Genomic DNA, 11,374 nt, shown 5'->3' on the forward strand with positions numbered 1-11,374 from the left:
TTCTAGTTACAATTCAAAGATTAGACTTTCTGTTAAAAGCATAAAAACATTACTGTATTTTATATAACTATTTCTATGTGCTTTTTATAATTTTAAAAACGATTCATTTTGTATTTTCTACGTGCCTTTTATAATAATGTTAAAAATGAAATCCTATTTTGATCTTCGTATGCAAGATTCGTTTTTCCAGTGTTGTACGAAAAGCATCTCCCACTCTAGTAAAGACCATAAGGCTCCAATGTTTTATTATTATTTTTTTCTCAGAGGCACTTCACATGGAGGGGGCTCATTCGATTGGAAATTGAAAGTCTTAGTGCCCTTTTTAAGAGTCTAAAATGATTGGAGGGTAACTAGTCCCCCACACCCTTTTTCCCCCAAATGCATCCGATAAAAATTTTGAGATAGCAATTTTGTTAAAAATAGTCCAAAGAACAGATAACAAAAACTTCGGGGCCGACACAAACCCCCAGGGTCCGGAGGGTAGGTGTCATAAGCTGTGGCCTAGGGGCTTATGTGGTCTTCATGGAAGGGATGATCGTATAAACTTCAGAGACGGGTCATTCGATTGGAAATTGGAACTTCTAGTGACCCTTTTATGAGTCAAAAGTAATCGGAGGGCAACTAACCCCCCCCCCAAATGCTTCCGATCAAATTTTTGAGATAGCCATTTTCTTCAAAATAGTCCAAAGGTCAAATAATTAAAACTCCGGGGTCGACACAACTCCCCAGAATCCAGGGGCAAGTGTTGTAGATTGTGCTCCGGAGGCATATAAGGTTTTTGTGCAAGAGGTGGTCGTATAAATTTCAGAGAGTGCTAATTTGAATGGAAATTGAAAGTTCCATTTCCTTTTTTAAGAGCCAAAAGTGACCAGAGGGTGTCTACCCCCCCCCCCACACACACACACATACAGCCCCTTTTTCCCAAATGCAAACTTTGATATAGCCATTTTATTCGACATAGTCCAACGACCAGAAAGTAAAAACTTGGGAGACAACAAAACATCCCAGAGCCCGGGGGAAGGGTTTTAACTTATGCCCCGGGTGTATACAAGGTTTTGATGGAAGAGATGGTCGTATAGACTTCGGACGGGACTCAAATGATTAGAAATTAAAATTTCTTGTTCCCTTTTTAAGAGTCAAAAGGGATTGGATGGCAACTAGACCTCCTCCCCCACTAGCCCTCTTTTTCCCAAATACGTCCGATCGACACGTTCCGTAAAAACCGCACAGGTTAGACCCTTACCAGTTTCCAGGAATTAGCCGACATCGACGGCATAGGAGAAAAAAAAAAACAAAAAAACGTAGATGACTTCTACGTTTGTTTTACTTTCATATAAAAAAAAAAATAAAAAAAGAGACAAAACCAAAGTGTTTCTCTCGCAACACAAATAGGGATTTTTGTAATTAACAAAAAATATTTTTTTTAAAAAGTCGAATCAATTCAACCCTTCTTCCCACAGAAAAGGGCGAGGAAATGGGTCAATGAGTTTATAGAAAATGAGAAGCTTCATTCTTGAATTTGAGATTTTGTCACACGGATATTTGCTGGATTTCGGATCATATAGTGTCTGAAAAATAGTCAGATTTTCTGTATTAAGGTGTCGGAATTTTCATGATTTTTAAACAGACCGAATAGAAATCCGAACCGCGTTTGAGTGCTTTCTAGATCCAGCTTTCTGTTGAACGCCCGAAGCTTCCAGGCGTTTTGTTTCCTGGCTTTTTACTTGCAGTAACACCAGAAGAGAAAATTCTTCAGCTTACAACCTCAGAAAAAATAGTGGGGAAAAAAATGGAACAGCATGTCATACTACTACTTGCTTTCGAGCAGTTTAATAGACTTTGGGAGATTGATAACTAGCCAGTTGCATCTGAAATGTTACAATTGGTAGAAGACACCCCTACGAATGCTCAGAACAAATTTTTACTGGCATTTCAAGGTCAACTTGTAGCCAGAACATCAACACCAGAGCCGGCACAATTCTCGCGCAGACTCGCTTCGCTTGCAAGTTCGGCTGGGGGATTTTCCCGGTTAGAAAGTGATTTCTGAAGATTTTTTCTCTTTTCAATTGCAAACAAACACCCTGGGCCTTGGCTATTCTACTTTTAACATTTTAACTGCATCTACCGACTTTACTACTAATACTACCAAGGTAAGTGAAGCTATCTACTTGATCGATCATTTCGTAGCCAACCTCACCTTTTCACTTGTTTCTAGCCTTTGCGACTCAGTATTCTTAATACTTATTTTCTAATCTACTCTAGAACCCTGATTTCGCAAAACCTCTAAAAGTTCATTCTTTTTGCTCATACTTTTACCTAGGATGCTTAAATAATCAGAATGATCCAAGTCCAGGAAAATTTTTCCTCCCCGTTTGACTCCGTGCTCTCTCATAGCCTTTCCTATGCTCCTTAAGAAAAAGTTCTTACAAATGGGGATAGAACCCAACCCTAACTAGCTCCTAACTTAACACAAAACCAGCTACTAGCCTAGTTTCCTATTTGAACTACAGTAGATTTGTTCTCGTACACAGGCCTAATCACTCTAATGTGTTTGTCCGGTATACTATGCAAGGATAAAACCTTCGCTTAAGCTCTTCTATCAGCTGAATCAAACCCTTGCTCATAATCTATAAAGCTGAGGACTACAGGGGTCTGATGACTCGGACACGTCTCAGTTGCCAAAAAGTGAAAATTTGGTCGACGCATCCTCTATCCTTCCTGAAACCGCGCTGTTCTTCTCTTAAAACTTTGTCTACAACATCTCTAAGTCTGAAAATTATCATCATACTAAGTAATTTGCCGTATACAGAGACCAAGCCAATAACTCAATAATTATCATACTTAAGCTTATCACCTTCTAATAAAGAGGTTTAATTAGGGCCTTCCTAAAATCGATAGGTACCCCTTTTCAAAAATCATTTTCATAATCTTCAGTAACTTATTTCTAGCCTCATATCCACCATATGTAAGAAACTCAGTTACCACACTATCAGCAACGGGGGCCTTGTTATATTTTAATCCTTTTAGTAATGTCACTGATTCTTCTTCACAAAATAAATCTTCATTCACATCCAAGTTCGTTCTTAGAAAGGTTTTCTCAGATTCTCATCCTGGAGTCAAGCAACGGCATACCTTCGCGGAAGGTAGCTACGCTTCGGAAATTTCAGCTGTATTTTAACTCTAGACTAGATAGTGATCTTTGCTTTAAACATCAATAATGGGACTCTTATATAACCAAGTATCTGGTATTGTATCTAAATTTTGACTGGTTTGATACCTGAAGTCCTACCTGATGTCTAAAAATTTTCAGAAATGATGCTTGAAATGGTATTTAATTTTAGCTGCAATTGGATCAGATAGTGTTTTTCGGTGGTTAGTACTTTTATATTACTACGTTAATTCTTTAACGTATTAATTCTTATCATTCGTCGATATGTTTCTATTTATTATTTTTGAAAAAGGAGAAGTACCTAGTGATTCTGTGAAAACTAATTAATCTACTCTGTGGAAGAGTGGGATAAGCTCAATTCAATTAATTATTGAAAAGCTTATATATCATTATAATCCTATGTAGTCTAGTTTTGTTGATTATAAGAAAGAATTAGAAACAACGGAAAAAATGCTGAAGAAAAGCTTCAGATCATGCATGGTGAGCTAAATATGTACATATAATGAAAAATGCCATCTGTCAAAATAAGCATTGCTCAAACTAAAATAGGAAGTCATGTTAGTAGTTATTCTTGTTTGGATTAATTCAAAAAAGCTTTTTCCGCAAAATTAGTGTTTCGAAGAAAAGTAAAGAGATACATCAAACCAAACAAAAAAAATAATTCTAATTTCTAGAACAAACTTTTAATGGTTTTTGATAAAAGGGGCCAAGTCCTACCAGAGGTCTCAAGATTTTCAGAAATTATGCTTTGAATCATATCAGATTTTTGATGTATTTGAATTCATCAATGTTTTCTGGTGGTCAGTTCTTCTATTATACTACTTCAATCATTTTTATTCGTCAATCTATTTCTGACTATTCTGTTTTTTAAAGGAGAAGCACTTAGTCATTATGTGAAAACTAATTGAGCCTCAATTGTGTGAAACCTGATTAGCCTCAATTAATTTTTGAAAAGCTTTGTGAATCATCAGAATCCTATAGTTTTCAGTTTTATAGATTATAAGAAATAATTTGAAATAGTAGAAAAAAGGCTAAAGTAAAGCTCCAGACCTTGCATTGTAGTCTGAAGCTGACGTTATTTTACCTAATTATTTTAGTCTTAGATCTGCAAGATTAACTTTGATTGATATATATTAGATTCCTCCAGCCCTGTCATTCCCTTAAGGCCACGCGGGAGTCCAGACATTATACTCTTTATCCAGTTCTTTTTCATATGCGGCAAATCGACAAACACTCAAGGTTATCAGATTTCACTGCCGTCATAAAACTCAAGGGGTTTCTCACTGAAAATTACGATTATTGCATTGTTATTCTTCGTAATTTGGCAAGTAAATAGGAATATTTATTTGCAAAACAGGAGGAAAGGATTCGAGGAGAAAATTAGAGAAATTATTATTCGAGAATTTTTTGAGGAGGAGGGGGGTTCAATTCTTATGAAAGAAATACCAGCAAACACGGAAAATTAAACATTTCGCTGGGAAAATTAAGCATTTTACAAAGTTGAGGTGGGTGAATCCCTCCCCTGCGTGCGTGCCTGTGGTCTGGTCAACATTATTTGCCAGGGTGCGGTATAAAATTGTGGAAATTACAAATAGAAAGTACATGTTTCCGGGTTTTTACTTCATGCAGACCTATTTACAAAAATAAAATTTAAATAATTGCTCGTAGCAAAGTGACCAATTTACTTCATTTTATCAAACAGTTCGTGGTAACGAACTGTAGTAGGGAGCGACCCGGCTCAATAGTAACCAAAACTCTAAAAAACGGAATTTTGATACCAACAGCTACATCAACAGAATCGCATTTTAATGCTGATTTTAAATACATCAGTTTTACCCATCTAAAATTACGAGCCTGAGAAAAATTGCCTTATTTTAGAAAATAGAGGGAAACACCCGCTAAAAGTAATAAAACCAAAATTGCACCATCCGATTCAGCATATCAGAGAACCCTACCGTGTAAGTTTCAAGCTCCTATCTGCACAAATGTGGATATTTTTTTTCAGGGGTGATCTTATCGAACCAGTTGTCCTAGAATGTTGCGAGCGGACTCATTCCAACGGAAATGAAGTTATATATAAGTGAATTATATATAAGAAATGAAGTATATAGTACCCTTTTTAAGTGACCCCAAAAAATTGGAGGGCACCTAGGCCCCCTCCCACGCTAATTATTTTCCCACAGTCACCGGATCAAAATTCTGAGATAGCCATTTTATTCAACATAGTCGAAAAACCTTATAACTATGTCTTTTGGGACGACTTACTCCACCAGAATCCCTGTGGAAGGGGCTACAAGTTACAAACTTTGATCAGTGTTTATATATAGTAATGGTTATTGGGAAGTGTACAGATGTTTTCAAGGGGATTTTTGGTTGGGGGGAGGGGTTGAGAACAGGGAGTTATGTTGGGGGAACTTTCCATGGGGGAAGAAAATTTCCATGAAGGGAGCGCAGGATTTTCTTGCATTATTTAAAAATAAAACAATAAAAAAAAATATGAAACAGTTTTTTTCAACTGAATGTAAGGAGCAGCATTAAGATTTAAAACGAACAGAATACAGAAGTTTGTTACGCAAGCTAACTCGTAAGTTACGTATATCTTTTACTAGCAAAAACTTTCGTAAAAACTTAAAAGTTTTAGTTGCCTTTTTAAGTAACCAAAACATTGGAGGGCAACTAAGCCTTCTCCCCCGCTTCTTTTTTTCTCAAATTGATTCGATCAGAGCTATGAGAAAGCCATTGTGGAGAGCCAAAATCAAAACATGCATTAATTCCTCGTGTTATTTCCTATCAGTAGACGAGCCCTTCTGGTCAGCGTATCAAAGGCTGAATACACATGGCTGAGAAAGATGTTGCTAGGGGCGTATTCAGGATTAACCTGTAGAACTTTCCCGGAGAACGAGCAGCGTGTAGGACAAAATCTATGGTCGTGACGGAAAAAATGCAGAGGAACTGCCTTCACCGAACTGATGAGATCCTTTACGCTTTTCTTCTCTGTGGTGGCACATGCAATTGCATTTCTGGCAAAATCACACATTTTCTTTATTATTGCGGCACTAAGAAATCTTCTGCATTCGGCATTTTCATGCTGCTTCTTATATAGTCTGTTTTTCAAGCATTTGCGCGCATGATTAGCACACTCAATTTTTTCTACATTTCTGCCATATGGTACCCTTGCTATAATTTCAGAATGGTTACTGGAATCGCCGTCGGCAACAAATCGAGCATATCTTAGATTGTGCATGGATGTTGCTATTTGGAATGCGTCAACTAATATATCTGACTCCATACCTGTATTAGGCCCCTGCCAGTTTATAAAACATGTATGGTCAGGAACAGATCTATTTACTTGATGCCTGTATTTCACGCAAGTACTGCAATTTATTTCTAATTCATAGATTTAAGAGTTTCTTCGAATAGAAACCTATCACCACTCCACAGCCTGAGAGTGCACGATACCTATTCCCATAACTTCCTGTACACCAGCTTCCATCAACTATAATACATGTCTCTACAGCTCCATTTGGGTGAATTTTCTCACCTGCTTCCAGTGCTATGTGCAGTGCTTCGCTCGGTTTTCCCATTTTCGATAAGATAGTCATAGAGAACTTTTTCCAATTCTACGCAAATTTCTTTCTAAAGTTTCGTAAAGACTTTTTGAGACGGAGTATTTATTCCAATCATAGAGAAAAGTTCTTGAGCCTGGGCGTGAGTCATTCCACCATTTATTTTACCAGCCACTACCTCTTTGTTGACACTTACTGTTCCTGTTTTGTGTTTCTTTCTGATAGTATTCACACTATCAAAATCAATCCTTTTCCGTTTTTTGACTACTGTTTCCATTGAGTCTGTTTTTTTAAGACTTCGAGGAGCAAGGGGCTTTTCTGTGTGAATTGTGGCTTCCTCGTGACATGATTCGCATTTGAAGATGAGTCTTGAGCGCAATCCAGCTCTATATTCTTTAGAAAACATCATATTCGAAACCAAATTGATGTCTTGGCACCTGTAAATAAAAAGCTAATTGGTTGTGAGGAAGTAAAATAGTATAGCTTCAAAAAGGATAGGTAGTATGTAGAGTAGTGAGCGATGTAGGTAATTAAAATATGAAATAAAATATAAAATATAGCTAGAAATGGGTGAGAAGTGGAAATTATACGATCTAACCGAAAATTTGTTGTATTTCATTGTCAGATTAAACAACCCAATTTTATTTATGTATGTAAGCAAGCCAAAAACTGTCCTGAAACTACCAATCAGGAAAGCCAAGTATTTCAAAACTTTATAAAATCCTTTGGGGCATGACAGGAAATGCCCTCTAAATCGACCCGTGTCGATTTACCAAATTCCAAGAAAAATTACTAACCGAATTCCAAGAAAAATTAAGTCTCACTTGACTCCCTAAAATCAAATTCAAAGTAAAAATCCGTGCCCCAAATTCAGTTGCATCTCAACTATCATTTTGATTTTTATTCGAGTAATCCACAAAGTTCTTATTAGTACGATTAAAAATACCAATATGCTTTTATGAGTTAGGAGGATCAAATTAGCTCGTTAGTTTCTCAAATCCTTTTAAGCCTTTGCAGATATTCTTTCAGAACCTTTATCCGCACTTTTTAATGATTAAATAAAAAACAAGTTTTTTTAAATGAAAGTTAGGAGTAACATTAAAACTGAGAACGAACAGAAATTATCCCGTATATGAAAGAGGCTGTTCCCTCCTCAACGCCCCGCTCTTTACCCTAAAGTTTGACTCTTTCTCTCAACTCTACTTTTTAATACTGCAAAAACTTTAGCGTAAAGAGCGGGGCGTTGAGGAGGGAACAGCCCCTTTCATATACGGGGTAATTTCTGTTCGTTTTAATGTTACTCCTTACTTTCATTTAAAAAAATCGTTTTTTTTGTATAATTTCTGAACGGTTTTGAGTTAATCCATGTTTTGATTTTGGCTCACCGCAGATTAATAATTAAAACGAAATTTGCATATTTTTTTTTTTTTTTGGCTAAATGGCTTTCTCATAGTTTTGATCGAACGATTTTGAGAAAAAATGGACGAGGGAGGAGGCCCAGCTGCTCTCCAATTTTTTGTTACTTAAAAAGGCAACTAGAGCTTTTAGTTTTTTACGATGGTTTTCATTAGTAAAGATGGATGGTTTTCGTTGGTGAAAACACTTTTTCATATTTATTTTTCATTGTTTTTTTTAAATAATGCTAGAAAATCCTGCCCCCTCCCCTTCATGGAAATTTTTCCTCCCCATGACAAATTCCTCCATGGAAAGTTTCCCCACATAACCCCCTCTTCTCAACCCCTCCTCCCAAACCAAAAAATCCCCCTGAAAATGTCTGTATATTTCCCAATAATCATTACTATGTGCAAACACTGGTCAAAGTTTGTAACTTGCAGCTTCTCCCGCGGGGACTGTGGGGGAGTAAGTCGTCCCGAAAGACATAGTTATAAGGTTTTTTAACTATCCTGAATAAAATTGCTATATCAGGATTTTGATCGGACGACTTTAAAAAAAAAGCTTGGGAGGGGGCCAAGGTGCCCTCCAATTTTTGGCCATTTAGAAAGTGCGCTAGAACTTTTCATTTCCATTCGAATGAGCCCTCTCGCAAAATTTTAAGACCACTGGGTCGATACGATCACTCCTGGAAAAAAAAAAAATAAACACGCATCCGGAATTTGTGTTCTGGCAAAATATACAAGATTCTACATTTTTGTAGATAGGAGCTTGAAACTTGTACAGTAAGGTTCTCTGATACGCTGAATCTGATGGTGGAATTCTCTTCAAGATTAAATGACTTTTAGGGGGTGTTTCCCCCATTTTCTAAAATAAGGTAAATTTTCTCAGGCTCGTAACTTTTGATGGGTAAGACTAAACTTGATGATGAAACTTACATATTTAAAATCAGCATAGAAGTATGATTCTTGTGATGTATTTCTTGGTATCAAAAATTCTGTTATTTAGAGTTTTGGTTACTATTGAGCCGGGTCGCTCCTTGCTACAGCTCTGTAGTAACTGTTTGAAATTACCTCTACTGTTAAGTTTGCTTTATGTTGGAAATAAAATGACAAAATGAAGTTTTTTAAGTGAAAGTAAGGAGCCACATTAACGAACTGGAATTACTCCGTATATCAAAGGGGCTTTTCCATCCTAAGCGCCTTGCTCTTTACGCTAAAGTTTGACTCCTTTTCTCAAGTTTTCTTTTTAAAACAGCAAAAAACTTTAGCGTAAGGAGCGGGCCGTTGAGGAGGGAAAAACCCTTTTAATATACAGAGTAATTTCTGCTTGTTTTAAGCTTTAATGTCTCTCCTTACTTTCAGTTGAAAAACTTGTTTTTTTTCATTTTATTTCTGAACGTTTTTGGATGAATAGATTTTTTTTTTCTGTTTCTCTGTTTGCCATCCTGGCATGTCCAATGAATTGTGGGACAGAATAGAAGCAGTTCAAAAACCGTGTCTAAGAATTATTTTCAAACAGGGTAAAGGGCCTTACATTTCCCTTCTTCGGAGAGCAAATCTAGTCACCCTTAAGGAAATGAGAGTACAAATTTCCTTGTGTTTTGCCAACAATACCATGCATAACACTTGTACTACTTCTCTTTTCCCTAGTGAACATTTATCCACCCACTAAGTCAGGGGCGGATCCAGGATTTTTTTTTTGGGGGGGGGGGGCACATAAAAGGTTGCTCCGATTAACTTGTGGGCAAAGAAAAACCAGCAATTTAAAGGAAATTAAAACAATTTCTAAGTCGTAGGTAGGTAGTGGACATGGAATTTTATTTAATATAAAATCTGATGAGTTCTATTGAAATTAAAGTCAATTAGAAATATTGATACAAAAAAGTAAGTTTATAAGAACCACCTCGCCACAAAAACAATTAAAAGGTTGTTCACCCTCTACAAAAAAATAATATATTTAATCTTTTCTGCATAATTTGTAGCATTTGCACTTCTGGCGACTATAGCGAGTTAGTTAAACTTTGTATTGTCAAAAAGAAAATTAGTACCATATTTTGGTATCATACATTCTTTGGAACTAATTGTTGATTAAACATTAAATAATAGTTCGTTTGATGGTGTAGCAGGAAAAATAGAACAAAGAAATAGAAATATAATGATTTTTTAATGTTGCTATTAGCAGTAGATTAAGTCAGAATTTTAAATCTCCCCTCCTTACGAATGAAGATTTTCGCCTCCCAGTTGGCATTGTGGTAATACGGACAGATTCCCTTGATAAACTTAAATTTAACTAAATACTTTTTGGGGACATGTGTCATTAATAAAAATCTAACAGAGACTGCAAAAAGTAACTGAAACCTTGTTTAAAACATGTTTGCAAAAAGAAACAGCCTTAATAATTAAAAACCAAATACAAAAAAAAAATTCGTCCCAAACAGAACTAGAACAAGCGGTCCCAACCACAAATCTACTACTATGTCAGGGGGAGGGCGCCTCCCTGCATCCACCACTGCCCCACGTTCTATTTCAACAAAAATCCCCTTCTTGCCCCAATAAGAGTTTCCACTGAAAGATTTAGAAGAACGTTCATCCTTCACATAGTTGAAATTTTAAATTAGTAACTTTCCCCTCTTCTCACTCCAATTTTAACTTGTAGTTTTAATGCTTATTTTGCAATTGCAAACTTTACCATTCTTGCTAGTTAACCTAAATTGTCATTTTGCTTTCCCGGTTTTAATTTACGACTTTTTATCGTTTGACTTTTTTACTGATTGCAATTTTATGAGTTTAAACTGGTTTGATATTTGTTACTGATTGACATTCACCATTTTTTTAATTTTTTATTGACACTAAAGTGTGAATTTGGCCCTTTTGGGCTTGTAATAGCCGTTTTGTAGAAATAAATCTTGTCTTGTCTAAACCATAGCTTGAAAATAATGTGATAGATAACCCGTGAAATATGACAAGAGAAGAGCCAGAACTTGAGTACTAAGTTGAGATTGCTAAAGAAATAGCGAAACAACTGCCGATTATTCTATATAAGCTTTAAATTGTTGGTAAAACCAACAATAGTGAAATTAAACCAACCTAAGCAGATACCGTCGGAGCGTTCTGTTGTTTTGGGATAAGAATATCTTTAAAAGTTATCGAACATTCTTTCTCTATAGCAGAAAAGACAGTTATCAAGAATTACTAAGGTACAAGTTGTATTAATTGTAACCCAGAATAATTCCCCATCCTAATAA

The sequence above is a fragment of the Artemia franciscana genome, chromosome 12 (genome assembly GCF_032884065.1).
Source record: "Artemia franciscana chromosome 12, ASM3288406v1, whole genome shotgun sequence".
Classification (NCBI taxonomy): Eukaryota; Metazoa; Arthropoda; class Branchiopoda; order Anostraca; family Artemiidae; genus Artemia; species Artemia franciscana.